The sequence below is a fragment of the Saccopteryx leptura genome, chromosome 8, assembly GCF_036850995.1.
Source record: "Saccopteryx leptura isolate mSacLep1 chromosome 8, mSacLep1_pri_phased_curated, whole genome shotgun sequence".
Lineage (NCBI taxonomy): Eukaryota > Metazoa > Chordata > Mammalia > Chiroptera > Emballonuridae > Saccopteryx > Saccopteryx leptura.
The window spans coordinates 93240268-93260056 of NC_089510.1; the positions used below are offsets into that span (position 1 = coordinate 93240268).

General features: G+C 35.2%; 1 pseudogene; it reads right to left on the reverse strand.

Annotated features, from left to right (window-relative positions):
- LOC136380061 (cytokine receptor-like factor 3) overlaps positions 1–19789 on the reverse strand; it is a 52547-nt pseudogene that overhangs the window by 32443 nt on the left and 315 nt on the right.

Genomic DNA, 19789 nt, shown 5'->3' on the forward strand with positions numbered 1-19789 from the left:
CTTTCAAGTTATTTTGAATGATTTGCTACCTGATTTGTGACTCATAGATGTAAATTAACTGTTATCCGGAAACATGCAAACATAGTGAAAACAAAAATAATAATTAACACCATGTGATTGTAACTCGGTGTGTGTGTATAAAAAGGGAGCTATACTAGCATTTGGTAGAGATGCCTGGCAGTAAATGCTAACCAGAGAATAAAGAGAAAGAGAAGAATTCGGCTCTCACTCCATTTTCGCCGACGCCGTCTCCTCCTGTGGGACCCCTGAATCCCCCCCGGGGCTGGACCCTGGCAAAGATCTTAAGTTTATACCTCAGGTTAATGTTCAGCCTATAGAAACAAAATAAACTAAAATAATAAGAAAAAGGAGGAAACCCTGGGCAAGACAGAAAGTTTAATTTCTAGAGTTACCACATTATTAGATTCAAATGTCTATTACTAACACACACATAATGGAAATATTTAAAAAAATTACTTTAGGAATTCAAAGGTAGATTTGAGCAGGCTGAAGAGAGAATTAGGCAGTTCAAAGACAGCACCATGTAAATCAGTGGTCCCCAACCCTCGAGCCATGGACTGGTACCGGTCCCTGGGCCACTGGTACTGGTCCACAGAGAAAGAATAAATAACTTCATTTCCGTTTTATTTATATTTAAGTCTGAATGATGTTTTATTTTTAAAAAATGACCAGATTCCCTCTGTTACATCCATCTAAGACTCACTCTTGATGCTTGTCTTGGTCATGTGATACATTTATTCATCCCACCCTAAAGGCCAGTCCATGAAGATATTTTCTGACATTAAACCGATCTGTGGATCAAAAAAGATTGGGGATCACTGATGTAAATAATTGAGTATAGAGACAGAAGTAAAAAGGTTCAAAAAATAGAAATAAAACTTAAAGGGCCTGAGAAGCCCTGGCCACCTTGCCTTTGATTATTATAAAGGCAGAGGCCTGCACCAGTCAGCATTCTCTCTTTCTAGTTCTATCTTTCTGTGTGGCTCTTGAGTGAGTCATGTACCCTCCAGGATCTGGGAGTAATACACTTTGTTTTTTAAAATTTCCCTAATTTTTGTTGCTCTGTTGTGTCTTGTAATCATAGTAAGAACCACAAAGCCAGTCCATCCATGGAATTAATTCTGGTGAAGGAAATGTCTGTGGGGGCTTGCCACAAGTCATATGGGCCCTCAAGAGCAACCTAGTCTCATTTCTAGCTGATAACATTACTACAGATCAGATGAGACTAACACAGAAAATGGGGGAAATGTGTAAGGAAGTGAAAATACAGTATTGTAATGTTAAGAATAATGTCATAAATTACACATGAACTCATATATATTTAATGTGGACTGTGCTAAGTCAGAGACGTGGTTTAAACTCAAGTGACTACAAATGGAAAAAAAAGATTTTATTATTACTAAGTGAATGAAGATGAAATGAAAAACCAAAAACTACTCAAGTAATCCAAAATAGGAAATGAAGAAATAAGAAATATAGAAGAGATCAGATAAATAGAAAACAAATCAAAAGTTGATATATTTAAACCATATGAAGTATAACTTTACTAATCATTGCATTAAATGTAAATTAATAAATAATTAAATTGAAAATTTTTGTAGTGGAATTAAGACAACTATATTTTATATACAAAATTGCTGATAAGGCTGTCAAATTTTCTGTATCTTAGTGCATTTTTAATTGCTTCTTCAACTAATTACTGAGAAAAAATTGATGAGATCACCAATTACAATTTTGTATCACTTATTTTTCATTGATTTGTGTCAGTTATACCTTTTTTTTGGAGTATAATAGTATGCGTACATATATACATATACATAGTTGTTTCTTCTTAATAAATGTATTTTTTATATGTAATATCTCATTGTAATTGTAAGGTCCTTTTCCAAATAATACTTTGTATAATATTAATAGAGTCACTTTTTTTTAAATGATTTTTATTTATTGATCTTAGCAAGAGAGGAAGGGAGAGAGAGAGAAAGAGAGACAAATAAAAAATAAGCTCTTCCTGTATGTGTCCTGACCAGGGATAGAACAGGCAACTTCTATGCTTCAGGACAATCCTCTAACCAACCAAGGTAACTGGCCAGTGTCACTTTAGCTTCCTTATTATTACCACTAAGTATTTGAATTTTCTCATCTTTCTACTTACCTGTCCACTTTTGTATAAATATGCTTATTTTTTTTCATTAATCAACTCTACTGTTTTATTATAAAGTTTTTATTTCATTTCTATTTTTTACTTAATTTTCAATCTTTGTTACAATAAAGCATTTGTGCAATGTTGTGTTGCTTTAAATTTATATCCTATGGCAAGACATAGTTTCAACACATAAAATAATTAACAAATAATAAAAATATATATGAAATGATATTCATAAAAATGCACAAATTTAAAAAATATATATATAAAAATAAACTACAAGAAATAAATTACCTTATTCGTAATAAAATACACAAATAAACCATGATATAATACTCACTTTCTATTTGACTTTAAAGACTAAATATCTAGTGAGGACAGTAACTCAAAAAAATGAGCAGTCTTTTATATATGTAATATAAATCTCAAAATTTACAGCATTTATATTAAAAGTTACAATTGTGATCATGGACTTAGTACTAATACTATATATTATTATGATTCTAAAAGAAAAAATAAGGATGTGAGTAATAGTTAAATCATAATAAATTCATTATGGATTGTTTATCTTTGTTAATTTGGATACAAAACTAAATGGCCAACATCAGGAAAACATCTGATTAATTTAAGGTTTTCTTAAAATAATATGTATAACATCTTTAAAATATTGTTGTGTTAGTGTAAAGCTGAAACAAAATAATTTAAAATCAGTGTTTTACAAGTAAAAAAATAATGATTTATAACAGCCTGTTTTAAAATTTTTAATTTTAGAAATAATTTATTTATATAATAAATAAACATAAGTAAAATAAAAATGTTAGAGGGTTTTTTGTGGTTGAAATTAAGTTTTACTAATGTGTTTATTACTGTTTTCTTTTTATTTCTACACAAACAATAGCTATTTAAATTGTTTTATCAAATAAAATCTCACAAAATTGTTTTGAAACAATTAACGAAATACTATGTGCATTTCATTGTTCAACTCATATACTATAAAATACCTTCACTGTTGCATTTCAATTAGTTGTATTACACTCAAAAGATAATAGTTTAAATCTATAAAGAAACCTTAAAAATATTTCAAATTAAATACAAGTTCATTTCTAATTCTTCCAGATAGAATGGACAGATTTTATTATTATCTTAATAATATTCACTTATTCTTATATGTGACTGGCCTTAATATTTTGGTATAATTTTTGAACTTCCAATATTGATAATTTTAATTTTATTGTATAGTTTCAAATTATTTTTATTGACTTTAATTGGTTGATTCTTGTATGTGTCCTGACTTGGGTTTGAACCTTGATTTATCAGAAAGACACTCTAACCGAATGAGCTACCGGGCCAGAGCCTGGCTTCATATCTTTTCTAATATGAGTTCATAAACACTGTTTAGTGTGTATTGCCTTCTGTATAATAAATCCTACCAAGCTATGTGAAAGCACTTATGGAATATGAGCATTTGTTAGAAAAGTGTTGCTTTATGATTAGATTATTGTAAGGATTATGAGTACCATGGTTGTGAACACTAAATTTAACTTGGGAGACAGAGCATATGCAATTAATTCTGACTAACAGAACCTTACCCAGAACACTGTGCTGCGTGGGAATAGAGTGGGGATTTGCCAGCTCTTTGAGCCTCTTACTCTCCAGGCAGAAGCAGCGGCAACCTCATAGCTGGATCATTAGGCTGCTAATTTAGAAAGGAGAGACTAGGAGAGAGGCTCCGGGAAAATGGACTCTCTCATTGTTGGAGCCTACAAATGCTAGCAAGCCCCGACTACCAATGAGACTGAGACCTAATATATTACATCGCCATAGAGACACATCAAGAGCAAATCTCTACCTAAGCATGACACAGGGCAGAGACTGGGGTACAGAGCCACCAATCAGGAAGAGGGAGAGAAAAGAAAAAGGAGGAAGAGAACCTCTCAAAATCAAGAAAAATTCAGTCTTTAAAAGTCTTTATAAGTTTTTCAACTTTTTTTTGTTTCTTTCATATTCTTATCTTTATTTTTCTCTCTTCTTCCACCTTGACCCTTTTATTCTCTACTCATCTTATTCTTTTCACTTCATCTTGAACTACATTACCCATAAGTGTTACATTTTTCATTTTTTTCATTTCTTTTTTCTTTCTCTCTAGGAGGGTTATACTCCAAAAACCCTTAACTCTCTCCTTTTTTTTCTTCTTTCCCTTTTTCATTTTTCTCCCTCTCTCTTAGTTTCTTCTTTTCTCCTTTACTTTTCCTCTCATTCGATCTTCACTCATGAACAAATTATTTTATTTTGGATTCAAATTTTTTTCTTGTGGCATTTTGTGTGCTTTTTACTTTGTTTTTAACTCATTAGCATTTTCCACAACCATGGCTCTCCATTTTATGTAGTTTTTTGTTCAACTTAATAGAGTAGTATTTTTTTTGTTTTCCTCTTATACCTTTAACTATATTTCTCAGTCAACCATCATTTACAAGCAAATTATTTATTTTTGATCAAATTTTTTTCTTTTTTTGCATTTTTTGGATTTCTACCTCCCTTTTGCACCTTTATTACTTCTCTCCAACAAAGGCCCTATGTTATAAGTAGTTTTTTTCCCCACTTAGCACAATATAATTCTCAGTTTTTCATGATATTCTCAGAGAGGAAAAGAAGAAAGAAAAAAAGAAACAACAATAATTTCTTTAATTATTTTTTTTTCAGTTTTTTTTTTTAATTTATTCATTTTTTTTAGAGAGAAGAGAGAGAGGGCAAGAGAGAGACAGAGAGAGAGAGAGAGGAGAGAGAGACAGAGAGAGAGAAGGGGGGAAGAGCTGGAAGCATGAGCTCCCATATGTGCCTTGACCAGGCAAGCCCAGGGTTTCGAACCAGTGACCTCAGCATTTCCAGGTCAACACTTTATCCACTGCGCCACCACAGGTCAGGCTTTAATTATTTTTTATTGTTGTCTTTTCTTTTACTTTTTATTCTTTATTAATTCTCATTAGTGGTATTAACAAAACCACCCTCAGATGCCATTAAGGAAAAAGAAATAGAATATCATAGTTACAAATGACAGAGATGTAGCACAAATAGATGAGAAAAAATCTATAAAAAAAATTTAACAGATAGGAAAGCTTGGAGTAAAATGACAGAGAATTTAAATTAAAAATCCTAAACATACTCAGAAATATACAAGAAAACACAGAAAGAATATTTAGGAAGCTCAAAAAACAATTCAATGAACACAAAGAATATATTACCAAGGAAATAGAAACTATGAAAACAAATCAAACAGAGATGAAAACTCAATTCATGAACTGAAAAACAAGGTAACAAGCTTAGCTAATAGAACAGGCCAAATAGAAGAGAGGATTAGTGATATAGGAGACAGGCAACTTGGGGCACAACAGAGAGAAGAGAGAGACTCAAGAATTAAAAACAAATGAGAAAGCCTGATAGGAATTGTCTGACTCCATCAAAAAAGTAACATAAGAATAATAGGTATATCAGAAGGAGAAGAGAAAGAAAATGGAATGAAGAACAAATTCAAACAAATAATAGATGAGAACTTCCCAAGATTGTGGAAAGAATTAAAGCCTCAAATTCAAGAAGCAAACAGAACACTGAGTTATCTTAACCCCAACAAACCTATTCCAAGGCAAAACATAATAATATTGGAACAAACCAATGACAAAGAAAAATTTCTCAAGGCAGCTAGAGAAAAGAAGAATACAACATATAAAGGAAGGCCTATTAGATTATTGTCATATTTCTCAGCAGAAACTCTACAAGCTAGAAGAGAGTGGACTCCAATATTTAAAGTTTTGAAAGAGAGGAACTTACAGCCAAGAATACTATACCCATCAAAGCTATCCTTTAAATACAAAGGAGAAATAAAAAAATTCACAGATAAAGAAAAATGAGGATATTTTTCACCAGAAAACCCCTACTTCAGGAAATACTAAAGGGGGTTTTCCATCCAGATACAAAGAAAAAAACAAAACAAAACCACAAGTAAAAACTCCACCAAGAACACAATAAAACCAAACTTACACTGTGACAACAAAGACCAAAAAAGGAGAGAACAGGAAGATTAACAGTAGTAAAGGAAGATGGAATGCAGAAGCACTCATAAGATAGGGTACTGCAATGAACAGGGTAGGTACCCTTTTCATTACCTAATGGTAACCACCCCTGAAAAAACCACCACAAAAGCACATGACTTGAAAAAAGAAGTAACAGAAAAAAGAAGTATGGATTACAACCAAACAAAAACAAATATTAGAAAAACAAAAGAGAAGAATCAAACAAGATACAAAACTAACAGAAAGCAATATATATAATAGTAATAGGGAACACTCAAGTGTTAATGATTAAACTAAATGTAAATGGATTAAAGTCACCAATAAAAGGACACAGAGTAGCAGAATGAATTAAAAAAGAAAATCCAAGTGTATGCTGCCTACAAGAAACACATCTAAGCAACAAGGATAAAAACAAATTCAAAGTGAAAGCCTGGAAAACAATACTCCAAGCAAATAACATCCAAAAAAAAGCAGGTGTAGCCACACTCATATCTAACAATGCTGACTACAAGACAGCAAAAGTACTCAGAGACAAAAATGGTCATTTCATAATGATTAAGGGGACACTGAATCAAGAAGACATAACAATCCTTAATATATATGCACCAAACCAAGGAGCACCAAAATATATAAGACAGCTACTGACTGACCTAAAAACAAAAACTGACAAAAATACAATCATACTTGGAGACCTCAGTATGCCGCTGATGGCTCTAGATCGTTCATCCAAACAGAAAATCAATAAAGAAATATTTGCCTTAAATAAAACACTAGAGCAATTGGATATGATAGACATCTACAGGACATTTCATCCCAAAGTGACAGAGTACACATCTTTCTCTAGTGTACATGGAACATTCTCAAGAATTGACTATACGTTGGGCCACAAAAATAATATCAGCAAATTCAGAAAAATTGAAATTGTACCAAATATATTTTCTGATCAGAAAGCCTTGAAACTAAATTTCAACTGCAAAACAGAGGTAAACAAACCCATAAAAATGTGGAAACTAAACAACATACTTTTAAAAAATGAGTGGGTCAAAAAAAAAATAAGCACAGTGATCAAAAGATATATACAGACAAATGAGAATGACAATACGACATCAGAATATCTGGGATGCAGCAAATGCAGTAATAAGAGGAAAGTACATATCACTTCAGGCCTACATGAACAAACAAGAGAGAGCCCAAGTAAACCACTTCACTTCACACCTTAAGGAACTAGAAAAAGAAAAACAAGGACAAAACAAAACCAGCCAAAGAGAGAAAATAATAAAAATCAGAGCAGAAATAAATGAATTAGAGAACAGAAAAACTATAGAAAAATTAATAAAACAAGGAGCTGGTGCTTTGAAAAGATCAACAAAATTAACAAACCCTTGGCAAGACTCATGAAGGAAAAAAGAGAAAGAACTCATATAAACAAAATCCAAAATGAAAGAGGAGAAATCACCACAGATATCAAAGATATACAAAGAATTATTGTAGAATACTATGAAAAACTATATGCCACTAAACTCAACAATCTAGAAGATATGGATAAATTCCTAGAACAATTCAACCTTTCTAGACTGAGTCGTGAAGAAGCAGAAAGCCTAAACAGACCAATAAGCAAGAAGGAAATAGAAAAAACTATTAAAAACCACCCCAAAAATAAAAGTCCAGGCCCAGACAGTTATACTAGTGAATTCTATCAAACATTCAAAGAAGACTTGGTTCCTATTCTACTCAAAGTCTTCCAAAAAATTGAAGAAGTAGCAATACTTCCAAACACATTTTATGAGGCCCAAATAACCCTCATACCGAAACCTGGCAAGGATGGCACAAAAAAACCCACAACTACATACCAATATCTCTAATAAATACAGATGCTAAAATACTAAACAAAATACTAGCAAATTAAATAGAAGTACATATTCAAAAAATAATACATTATGATCAAGTGGGATTCATTGCAGAATCTCAAGGATGGTTCAATATATGTAAAACAGTTAATGTAATACACCATATCAAGAAAACAAAAAACAAAAACCACATGATCCTATCAATAGATGCAGAAAAAGGCATTCGATAAAATACAACAAAATTTTATGTTTAAAACACTCAACAAAATGGGTATAGAAGAAAAATATCTTAACATGATAAAGGCCATTTATGATAAACCATCAGCTAACATCATATTAAATGGCATAAAACTGAAAACTTTCCCCCTTAAATCAGGAACAAGACAGGGTTGTCCACTCTCTCCACTCCTATTTAACATGGTGCTAGAAGTTCTAGCCCGAGCAATCAGACAAGATATAGAAATAAAAGGCATCCATGTCCGAAAAGTAGAAGTAAAGGTATCACTTTTTGCAGATGATATGATGCTATACATCGAAAATCCCAAAGACTCCACAAAAAGATAACTAGAAACAATAGACCGATACAGTAAGGTTGCAGGCTACAAAATTAATATACAAACATCCATAGCCTTTGTATATGCCAACAACAAAACATTAGAAAACAAACTCAAAAAAATAATTCCCTTCATGGTTACAACAACAACAAAAAAATACCTAGGAATAAACATAACAAAGAATGTAAAGGACCTATATAATGAAAACTACAAAGCATTGTTAAGGGAAATAAAAAAAGATACAATGAAATGGAGAAATATTTCTTGTTCTTGAATAGGAAGAAGAAATATAATCAAAATAACCATATTACCCAAAGCAATATACAAGTTTAATGCAACTTCCATCAAAATTCCGATGACATTTTTTTAAAGAAATGGAACAAAAAATCATCAGATTTGTATGGATCTATAAAAAACCCCAAATAGCCAAAGCAATCTTAAGGAAAAAGGACGAAGCTGGGGGCATTACAATATCTGACTTCAAAATATATTATAGAGCCACATAATCAAAACAGCATGGTATTGGCAGAAAAATAGACACTCAAACCAAAGGAACAGAATACAAAGTCCAGAAATAAAACCACATATATATGGTCAAGTAATTTTCAATAAAGGGGCCAACAACACAAAATGGAGAAAAGAAAGCCTCTTTAACAAATGGTGCTGGGAAAACTGGAAAGCCACATGCAAAAGAATGAAACTCGACTACAGTTTGTCCCCTTGTACTAAAATTAATTCAAAATGGATCAAAGACCTAAATATAAGACCTGAAACAATAAAGTACATAGAAAAAAACATAGGTACTAAACTCATGAGCCTTGGTGTTAAAGAGCATTTTATGAATTTGACTCCAAAGGCAAGAGAAGTGAAGGCAAAGATAAATGAATGGGACCACATCAGACTTAGAAGTTTTTGCTCAGCAAGATAAAACTGACAACAAAATAAACAGAGAGCCAAGTGAATGGGAAATGATATTTTCAAACAACAGTTCAGATAAGAGCCTAATATCTGAAATATACAAAGAACTCATAAAACTCAACAACAAACAAACAAACAATCTAATAAAAAGTGGGAAGAGGACATGAACAGACACTTCTCCCAGGAAAAAGTACAAATGGCCAACAGATATATGAAAAGATGCTCATCTTCATTAGTTATTAGAGAAATGCAAATCAAAACTATAATGAGATACCACTTCACACCTGTTAGATTAGCTATTATCAACAAGACAGGTAATAGCAAATGTTGGAGAGGCTGCGGAGAAAAAGAAACCCTCATCCACTGTTGGTGGGAATGTAAAGTAATACAACCATTATGGAAGAAAATATGGTTGTTCCTCAAAAAAGTAAAAATAGAACTACCATATGACCCAGCAATCGCTCTACTGGGTATATACCCCCAAAACTCAAAAACATTGGTAAGTAAAGACACATGCAGCCCCATGTTCATTGCAGCATTGTTCACAGTGGCCAAGACATGGAAACAACCAAAATGCCGTTCAGTAGATGACTGCATAAGGAAAATATGGTACATATATACTATGGAGCACTACTCAGTCATAAGAAATGATGACATTGGATCATTTATAACAAAATGGATGTATATTGATAACATTATATGGAGTGAAATAGGGAAATCAGAAAAAACTATGAACTGCATGATTCCATACATAGGTGGGACATAAAAATGAGACTAAGAGACATGGACAAGAGTGTGGTGGTTATGGGGGGGGGAAGATAGGGAGCAAGAGGGGGGAGGTGAGGGGCACAACAAAAACCCAGAGGACAATTTGACTTTTGGTGATGGATATGTAACATAACTGAATGACAAAATAACCTGGAGATGTTTTCTTTGAACATAGGTACCCTGATTTATTAATGTCACCCCATTAAAATTAATAAAAATAGGACAAGGAACATACTGACCTGCAATCTCTGTTCTGAGAGCCTATACAGTTCTGTTACTAAATCTTATCCTGCTACTTTGCTGTTCCCAGCATGTGCTGTTTCCACTATGGGTCAGAGAGGCCCCTGGACTCTCATCTACTCAAGGCTTTCACTCAGGTGCTTTGCTGTCTCTAATTGTTGTCCTACCTCTGCATGTTTTTAGAGCATATTCCTGCATATTCCCCTGTTTTGTTTTAATAAAGATTAACAGAGAGTAAGATGGTTAGGTGGTTGCAGTGGAAGGTGAAAGGCAAGTGAAGAGAGAAACAGGTTTTTAGGGGTACAGGCATGTCTGTATTTTTGCAAAGTTCTTTAGCATGCCTGATTAGATGTTTCAAAGTGTCCCAGGTGATGTCAGTTGCTTCCTGAGTGCTTGGGAGTGAGCTAGGTGTCCTCCTCTTTTTCAAGTTCATTTTTGGAGGTGGATTCACTATCAGCTTCTGGATCTCTGGAACTGGCTTGCTTTCTAGGTGCTGATTTCCATTTATGATAAGGCTTCAAGTTCCTTGCTGTTATCTAGAGGACCTGTTGATGACAAAATTGAAACATACTTTCACCCCCATTTTAGCAATTTGATTAGATTCTGCTACTCAGGGCCAGCTAATACACCTTGATACAACATGAGAGGCTTAGGCTGTTGTTCGGCTGGCATAAAATGCTTCTCTGCTGCAGGAAGTTCTGATGAGGAAATGTTCAAAAACTTAAAAAAAAAAGGGTCTTGTACAATTGTTTTGTAGGGTGATTCTCTCCTCCTGATTCTCCCATTTTTGTTTAGGTAATTGAGGCTTAAGAAGGCTATTGGATCTTTCTGTAATACCTGTAAGATAAGGTGAATTTCTCAAGCTCCTGAGGCCCATAGGAATGTTCTAATGTTTCTTTTTTTTTCCTTTTAGAACAATCTTCTTTCTAAAGTCCTTTCTTTTTTCTCTCTCACCTTTGTCTACATTCTTAGTTCCTTCTCTTTGTTGTTTCTCTGCATAAAACTTCTACAACCTGCATAAATCTTCTGCAACTTACACAAATCTTCACCATTCAGAAATAACCAGCTTTCAGAACAATTTACTTTCTTTTATTTCCTTTTAAAAGTATCTCTATTCCTTATACCTTTTATTTTAAAACCATACAACTTCTGATTAATCAGAATTCTCAACTTCTAAAAACCTTAACTTTCATTGAGGTCTAAGTTAGTAATTAGAATTTTAGATTGATACTTTTATGAACATATTTTATGACCTTTAGAAACAGTTCTTTTTTTATTAACATACATAACATATTTTTAGAGGACTTAACAGAAATAACAGGAACTTTAGTACACCTAGGCAAAGCAAGCATATTTTTTTGTTAAGAACTTCAAGAAACATTAATTAAATTAAACTAGTAGTGATATCAAATGTATTTGTAGACCACTTGGTTTAAAAATTTGGAATAGTTTTCTATTTTACAGTATTATTAATAATTTTACTATTGCTCTCAGCATTACAGTTGTTCTCAGGTCTCCAGGAGAAGGCTTTAAGATATTTAAATTACTTGGTTTCTCTGGGTTTTTTTCTTCCTAAAATTGCCTTTAGTTATTTATTTTTTAAGCAGTCACATTAAGATTATCCTAGTTACTGTATTAAGTCTAGTTTAAACTTATCCTGAAAATTTGTATAAACACAATAAGAATAGTAATTGATCATATTGGCCTTTTACAATCTGCTTTGCTAGAACTTATAGGGAATTTTTAGGTAGAATTTTAATTAGTCTCTCAGGGTACACACAAAAACCAAGCTACATAGTTGGTATTAGGCTCTGCCTATAATCTTCCTGAAAATGTCCTTTGGAACAGTTGTAACAGGGTTGTGGCCTTGGTCACAGGCTGTCTTTCTTTCTCAAATCTCAGGTTCCTCCTAAAGGCCTTTTTCCAAATACACTCTCCAGAACCTTCCCAGGGTGGTGGAGTTGCTTAAGGGGAGAAAAAGTTTGTGTGAGACAGATCTGAGTTTTTAAAGGGGTTCTGGATTTAAAGAAACTCTTGATCCAAACCTAACATTCCAGCTTTTTGTTTTTTAAGAAAAAGGGGTGATGGTCTCTTTTTGTAGCTACTTCCTGCTGTTTAGGGTCGGTGAAATATCTGGGGGAGGGGCTGGTCTGAGGTTCGGGCTAGGTGGTAAAAATAGTTTTTACAAACCCTTTCTACTCCCAAGGGATCATTTTATATCCCATCCCGATTGCTTCAAATATCCCCTTGGTAAAAGTCCTTTCCCAATCTTTTAAGCGTAACTTCCTTCCTTCAGATACCAAGGGCACTGTTGTTGGATCATGAACAAGATGGAAGTTAAATTATAATATGATACACTGCAGCTCTGAGTCCTGGTAGCTGTTAACTTGAGACTCTGCCGCTTAGCAGAAAGGGAATTTCCTGTGATGAAGGAGGGATGAAGGAAAAGAGAAAGCCCCTGGCCTAGTCCCTAAAAGTGACCTCATTGCAAGCATTCAAGGGCCTTTCCCCTGCTGCTTGTACCCCTTACAATTGGAATGAGAAGACATCCTTCTCCTTTGCCAAGCTTTGGGAAGTCATTTTTTTCTGGTTCCTCAAGTGGGGAACCGCTTGTCATTGCAACAATTGAACTACTCAGAGTAGCAAACCTGTCATTTGGTTCCTGTTCCTCACAAGGGCACCACTTGTTGTGATGACAATGAATTATTTGCAGACCTGAAGGAATGCTCCAAGGGGCTTAGGTGAGGCAACAGCACCAGTCAGGAGACCAAAGGACTGAAGCCCCATCTCCAGCCTTACTCAGATATTTATTAGCCAGTACTAATAACTCAAGGGAACAGACAGCAGAAGTTTTCAAGGTGTGAGGTAAAGGACAAGGAACATGTTGACTTGTAATCTCTGTTCTGAGAGCCTATACAGTTCTGTTACTGAATCTTATCCTGCTGCTTTGCTGTTTCCAGCATGTGCTGTTTCCAGTATGGGTCAGAGAGGCCCCTAGACTCTCATCTACTCAGGGCTTTTGCCCTAGGGTTCTTTGCTACCTCTGTTTGTTGTCTAACTCTGCATAATTTCAGAGCATATTCTTACACATAAGAGATGTTGACTAAAACTTCTTTCAGCTATAAAGTTTTATCAATATAAGGTAGCTATGACACATTGAACAACAGCATGTTGTGGCACTCAGGATTCAATTACTAAAGAAGATTCACAGTACACAAAAAGACAACCCATACAAATTTACAAATAATTGCAGGGAAAGGATATAATATAGCTGAAGCATTTAAAGTAAAGATATTCATAAATCTGAGTCTGCTACATAAAAGGGACTCAAAGAGGCCACTGGCTTGAACTGAGCTTAATTGACCTTCTTCTAAGAGTTTTACCAGGCCACATTCTATTCTCTCAGTTTAGATCCAACAAGATATGCACAGAACACATTGAAATCAGGGGACCCAAAATGAATACTTTGCCAGGGTTTTTTATATTCTGCTGATGATGTCTGAATGTTTTTTTGCTATATAACCAGTCCTCCAGTGATCCCTCAATAAAAATGTATAAATCACCAATCACACTGTTATAAATAAATAATGTTGACAAGTTTCTACACAAAGCCCTAAAATTTCTTTCACACAGTACATTTTGAGCCTTGATCAATGGCCAATCTTCTGATGGTCCATTTCTTACTTATGAACAGTTTAACCCATTCTAAGTCTGCTGCAAGCACTTTCATAAGACACATAAAAACAAATAACATCATGTACACAGTGACACTAAAAATAAAAGAGTAGAGCATCAAAACCATTAGTCATTGTCACCATTGTGTGTATAACAAAGAAAAAAGGAGGAAAATATTGTTACAGCTGCAAAAATGTATGGATCATTTAAAAAGCTCTTCTGATTCCAAATTATCTATATACATTACTGTAATCAATTTATTAAGACTGTGAGATGACAGGCAAAATGTCTTTTTTGATTAATATTGCTATGACAAAACAGTAACAAAAAAACTAGTACTGAAACTATGAAAAACAAAAACTAGTATTACTTCAACTCTGAATTTTTGGACTATAAGTGTTATGCTTTTTCTTCTACCAGGTAACTATATTTATGGAGGTATACAAATTATAAACACTAAAGAGTCAAGATGGTATCTTATGTTAATTTGACTTAATTCAAAAAGATTTTAAATATGTACCATATGTCAGCCTACTTAATCTATTTACCAATAGATTCCAAAAAATGAGAGATTTTCAAACAATGTGATGAAGCAGGCATACTAATGAGTCATATAAATTTTTAAAACATACAATACCTGACTATTTAATCAAGGTCACTGACCTCTTTTCCCTTAGATTGTCAAATAAAAAAATAACAACACAAGTGAATGCTACCAAATATTCAAAAAAAAAAACCTAACTCCTATCTTTTTCAAGATATTTCAAAAAATTCAAGAGTAAGGAAGACTTCCAAGCTCCTTTTATGAGGTGAGCATAATTCTGATTCCAAAATCAGGCAAAGACAATGCAAAGAAAGAAAATTATAGGCCAATATCCCTAATGAATATAGATGCTAAAATCCTCAAGAAAATATTAGCAAACCGGATCCAACAATATATGAAAAAATCATACACCATGATCAAGTGGAATTTATTCTGGGGAGGCAAGGCTGGTATAATATTCACAAATCAATCAATGTGATTCATCACATAAACAAAAGGAAGGAGAAAAACCAAATGATAATTTCAATAGATGCAGAAAAAGCATTTGATAAAATCCAGCACCCATTCATGATCAAAACTCTCAACAAAGTGGGAATACAGAGAACATACATCAACATGATAAAAGCCATCTATGACAAACCCACAGCCAACATCATACTCAATGGGAAAAAATTAAAAACAATCCCCTTAAGATCAGGAACAAGGCAGGGGTCCCCCCTTTCACCACTCTTATTCAACATAGTCCTGTGTTTTAAGGTGTGTCTCTTGTAGACAGCATATATACAGGTCTTGTTTTCTTATCCATGCAGCTACCCTATGTCTTTTGATTGGATCATTTAATCCATTTACATTTAAGGTTATTATTAATATATAGTTGTTTATTGCCATTTTATTCTTTAAACCTGTATTTCTCTTTTGCTATATTCTTTTCCCACTTTGATCTGTTTACAATAGGCCCCTTAACATTTCCTGCAGCATTGGTTTGGTTGTAATGAATTCCTTGAGTTTTTTTTTTTTTTTTTTCTGGGAAGCTTTTTATTTCTCCTTTAATTTTAAATGACAGCCTTGCTGGATAAAGTAGTCTTGGTTGTAGGTTCTTGTTATGCATTACTTTGAATATTTCTTGCCATTCCCTTCTGGCCTCAAGTGTTTCTGTTGAGAAGTCGGATGTCATCCTTATGGGGGTTCCTTTGTAGGTGATAGCCTTTTTTTCTCTAGCAGCTTTTAATATTTTTTCTTTATCACTTAGCTTTGGTATTTTAATTATGATGTGTCTTGGTGTAGGTTTCTTTGGGTTTCCCTTTTAATGGAGTTCTCTGTGCTTCTTGAACTTGTGAGAGTTTCTCCTGTCTTAATTTAGGGAAGTTTTCAGCTGTAATATGATTGAACAAAGTCTCTATCCCTTGTTCTTTCTCTTCTTTTTCAGGAACCCCTATAATGCAGATTTATTTCTCTTTATGTTGTCAAAGAGCTCTCTAAGAGTTTCCTCAGACTTTTTGAGTCTCTTTTCTTTTTTCTTCTCTGTTTTCATGCCTTCATTCCAGTTGTCCCTCCAACTCGCTGATTCAATCTTCAGCTTCATCCATCCTGTTTTTAATTTCTTTCATTGTGGTCTTTATTTCTGATATTATTTGTCATCTCCAACTGATTCTTTTTTAATATTTCAATATCCATTTTTATACTTGCTTTTTCTTTATTTAGGTGTTTGTAATGATCATCCATTGTAGTTCTAAGATCCCTAAGCATCCTTACAATCATTATTTTGAACTCCACATCTGGAAGTTTGGTTATTTCCATAGCACTCAGTTTATTTCCTGGATGTTTCACTTGTGGTTTCCATTTGGATTGCACTTCTCTGTCTTCTTATTATATCTGTGTGTTTGGGTATTTTGTTTGTAGAGTTGGTTGAGTCTAGGCTTAGTGTTGTCTGCCTCCAGTTTTCAATTCTGTTATTTCTAGGTCTTTTTGGGTTGGCATCAGCTATTATTTGTAATCCACTTTCGGATTTGGGCTGCTTTGAAGTCTTGATTTGTTTGTTTTCTTTACAGGTGATTGCCTTCTTTGCTGATCTCAGTAGAGGGCTTATTTGAAACTGTATCCAGGAATGTGGTGGGTGTAACCTGAGGCTCTGAAGTCCTATTCTGCCAGTTACTCTATCTGGGGGCGGGTTGCTTTCTCAGCTTCAATAGGGGGAGATGTATCTCAGATCTCAATGGAGACCTGAGTTACTGCCCCTCCTCCCCACTTCTTGTTTTCAGCTGTGTCTTCTTGCGCTGATTGGAGCTGGAGAGATGTCTGGAGATCTGTGACCTGGAAGCACTTTGACTTTTGTTTTGTGGAAGGATCAGCCCCCCCCCCAGCTATGACTGGCTCCAGCACTGGATATGTCAGCTTTTCAGGTTGTCCCCTGCATTCCTCTGCCCCTCACCATCTGTCTCTCTCTCCCCCCTTTCTTTTTGGAAGACAAGCCAGCCCTTTCAACACACCTCGTTTCCTGCTCGCCAAGCAAATGGCTGTGAGCAGTATTTACTGATCTTTTCCATGGAGTGAGATCCCTTCTGGACTCTATATGACTGGAGGAGAGAGTGCACTTCCTCACCTCAATGTGGTAGCTTAGATAGGTCACCTTAGAGGTGCAGAGTTGTGCCTTCTTAGCTGACATTTGGTACCCTAGAGTCTGCAGTGTTTGTAAATGTCCGTCAGTGGCTGTGGAGCAGTTCACATCCATTTCTGTTGCTCAAAGAAAATCATCTATGTACTGTAGCAGCATGCATTCTGGATGCTCCTGGCGGAAGGCAAGCAGGTCCTGATGTAGAGCCTCATCAAAGAGAGTTGGTGAATTCTTGAAGCCCTGTGGGAATCTGGTCCACATTAGTTGTCCTGAAGTGCCTGCTTCTGGGTCATTCTACTTGAAGGTAAAGATGGACTGACTTGCAGGGGCCAAGGGGATACTGAAGAAAGCATCTTTCAAATCTAAGACTGTAAAATTTCAAGTCCCGTGACAACAGGTTCAAAAGAGTGTAGGGGTTAGGCACAGTTGAGTGTATTGTCTCAACCCATTTATTTACCTCCTGTAAGTCCTGGGCTGAACAACAGTCTTTGGTGCCTGGCTTCTGGGAAGGCAGTAAGGGAGTATTTCATTGGGATTGGCAAGGAACAAGAATATCAGCTTCTAACAGTCTTTTAATATAAGTACTTGCTTCCCTGAGACCACTCTGAGGAGGGCAGTGAGAACAGAGTGAGAAGCTCTAGTGTTAGTGAGGAAATCTACTGGTAGCCCCCTACTTTTAGACAGTCTTATTTCTAATGTCCTTCTTCTTTACAATAAGTGCACTGATTTCTGCTTAACTCAAGTTTCCCTTTCTTCTTATTCTGGTGTTCTAAAACAATTACAACTACCTTTGTCATTTTCTTAGTGTGTTTCTCCTCGAGGGTATCTCTGTTATTATAAACTTTCTGAGATATATCTAGCAATTGGGAAATTACCATCCCCGAGAAGCCTTCTAAATTTTGTAGCCGCCTCCTGATATCTGGAGCGAACTGTGACACAAAAGCTAAGTTAACTGCCCTAGCATTGTCTGATGCTTCAGAGTCTAGAGGTGTGTAGACCCTGTAAGCTTCTTGCAGTCTAATAAAGTTGAGGGAGTTTCCTGGGAGCCCTGAATAACCTCCTACACCTTAGACAAATTCATGGGTTTCTTAGCAGCTCCCCTGATCCCAGCTAACAGAAACTGGTGAAAAGTGTTCAAAGCTTCCCATTTTGCAATAGTGCTAGGGTCCTATTTAGGCCAGACAATGGGAAACATTTTATTAAGGTGGTCCTGATTGTCCTCCTCAGAGCCATTTCTCCTCAGCATGACAGCTTTTCTTGCTTCTGATTTGATTTGTTCTCTCTCTTCAGTAATAAACAAAGTAACTAAAAGCTTCTGGCAAATTATCCTAAGTGGGGCAATGTGTGTACAGCACAGATTCCAACAGTACCCAGTCCTGTTAGAGCTTGAGGCTTCTCCGAGAAAGGGGGATTCTGAGCCTTCCACTTATACAGGTCACTAGAGAAAAAAGGGATGTAGACAAGATAAGGCTCATCTCTTTCCCTCCCCTCTGCTAATGGAGCTTTTCTTAAGGGTAAGAGGGGATCTGCTTCCTTTTTCTCTTCTTGCCTCCTAGTCCATCTAGGTACAGGCTCTGGGCTTTATGAAGCAGATGGAGCTGATGGAGGGGAAATATATGGATGGGGTAATTCTGAATCTTCCTGAACAACTTGTAAAACAGTAACCTTCTTGTCTTATTTTGGGGCTGTTGCTAGCAAAACATGATGACTATTTCTGACAGCACAGCCTTTCATCCAGGGAGGGGGATTCTCTACTAGAGCCCTCCACTGATCTATATATGGGAACTGGTCTGGGTTTCCTGGTGGGTTAGCTATTACATTCCATACAGCTCTGACATCTCTTAGACCTAATGAGCCCTGTTTTTGTGACTTTACCTTAAAGAATGGCCATTCTAGTTCACAAAGAGTTTGAAGCCTCCTTCTGCTTAGTTTTACACCATAATCATCAGAAAACCCTTAATAATTTTGAAATTTTTAAGCATACAATCAAGAGGAGTTTTACTCTTACTTTGCCCTTCCCCCATTGTTATAAACAATATGAGTACAAATGAACTTCCTAAGATCACAAAAGGGATCATGAACCGAGGTTTGTGCCAGTTTTCTAAAATGTCCCCCTTTGGATCATATCCTGGAGAACCAAAGGACAGAGAACTTTCAGATAAAATGGAAGGGGGTGATTGTGAAGAGCCACAACTGGAAACTCAGGCTCAGCTACCTGAGCTCCTTATTCACATATTTACTCAGGGGTTTTCAACACAGAGACAGAATAACAAAACAAAAGTGAAGAACGTCATCTTGGCAGAAGTAAAATCAGAGAGGGACCCTTGAAAATAAAGGTCCTATATCCAGTAAAAAATGCAGGAAGGAGATCTCAAAGAGGGACCAAACCAGGAGATGTCTCTGT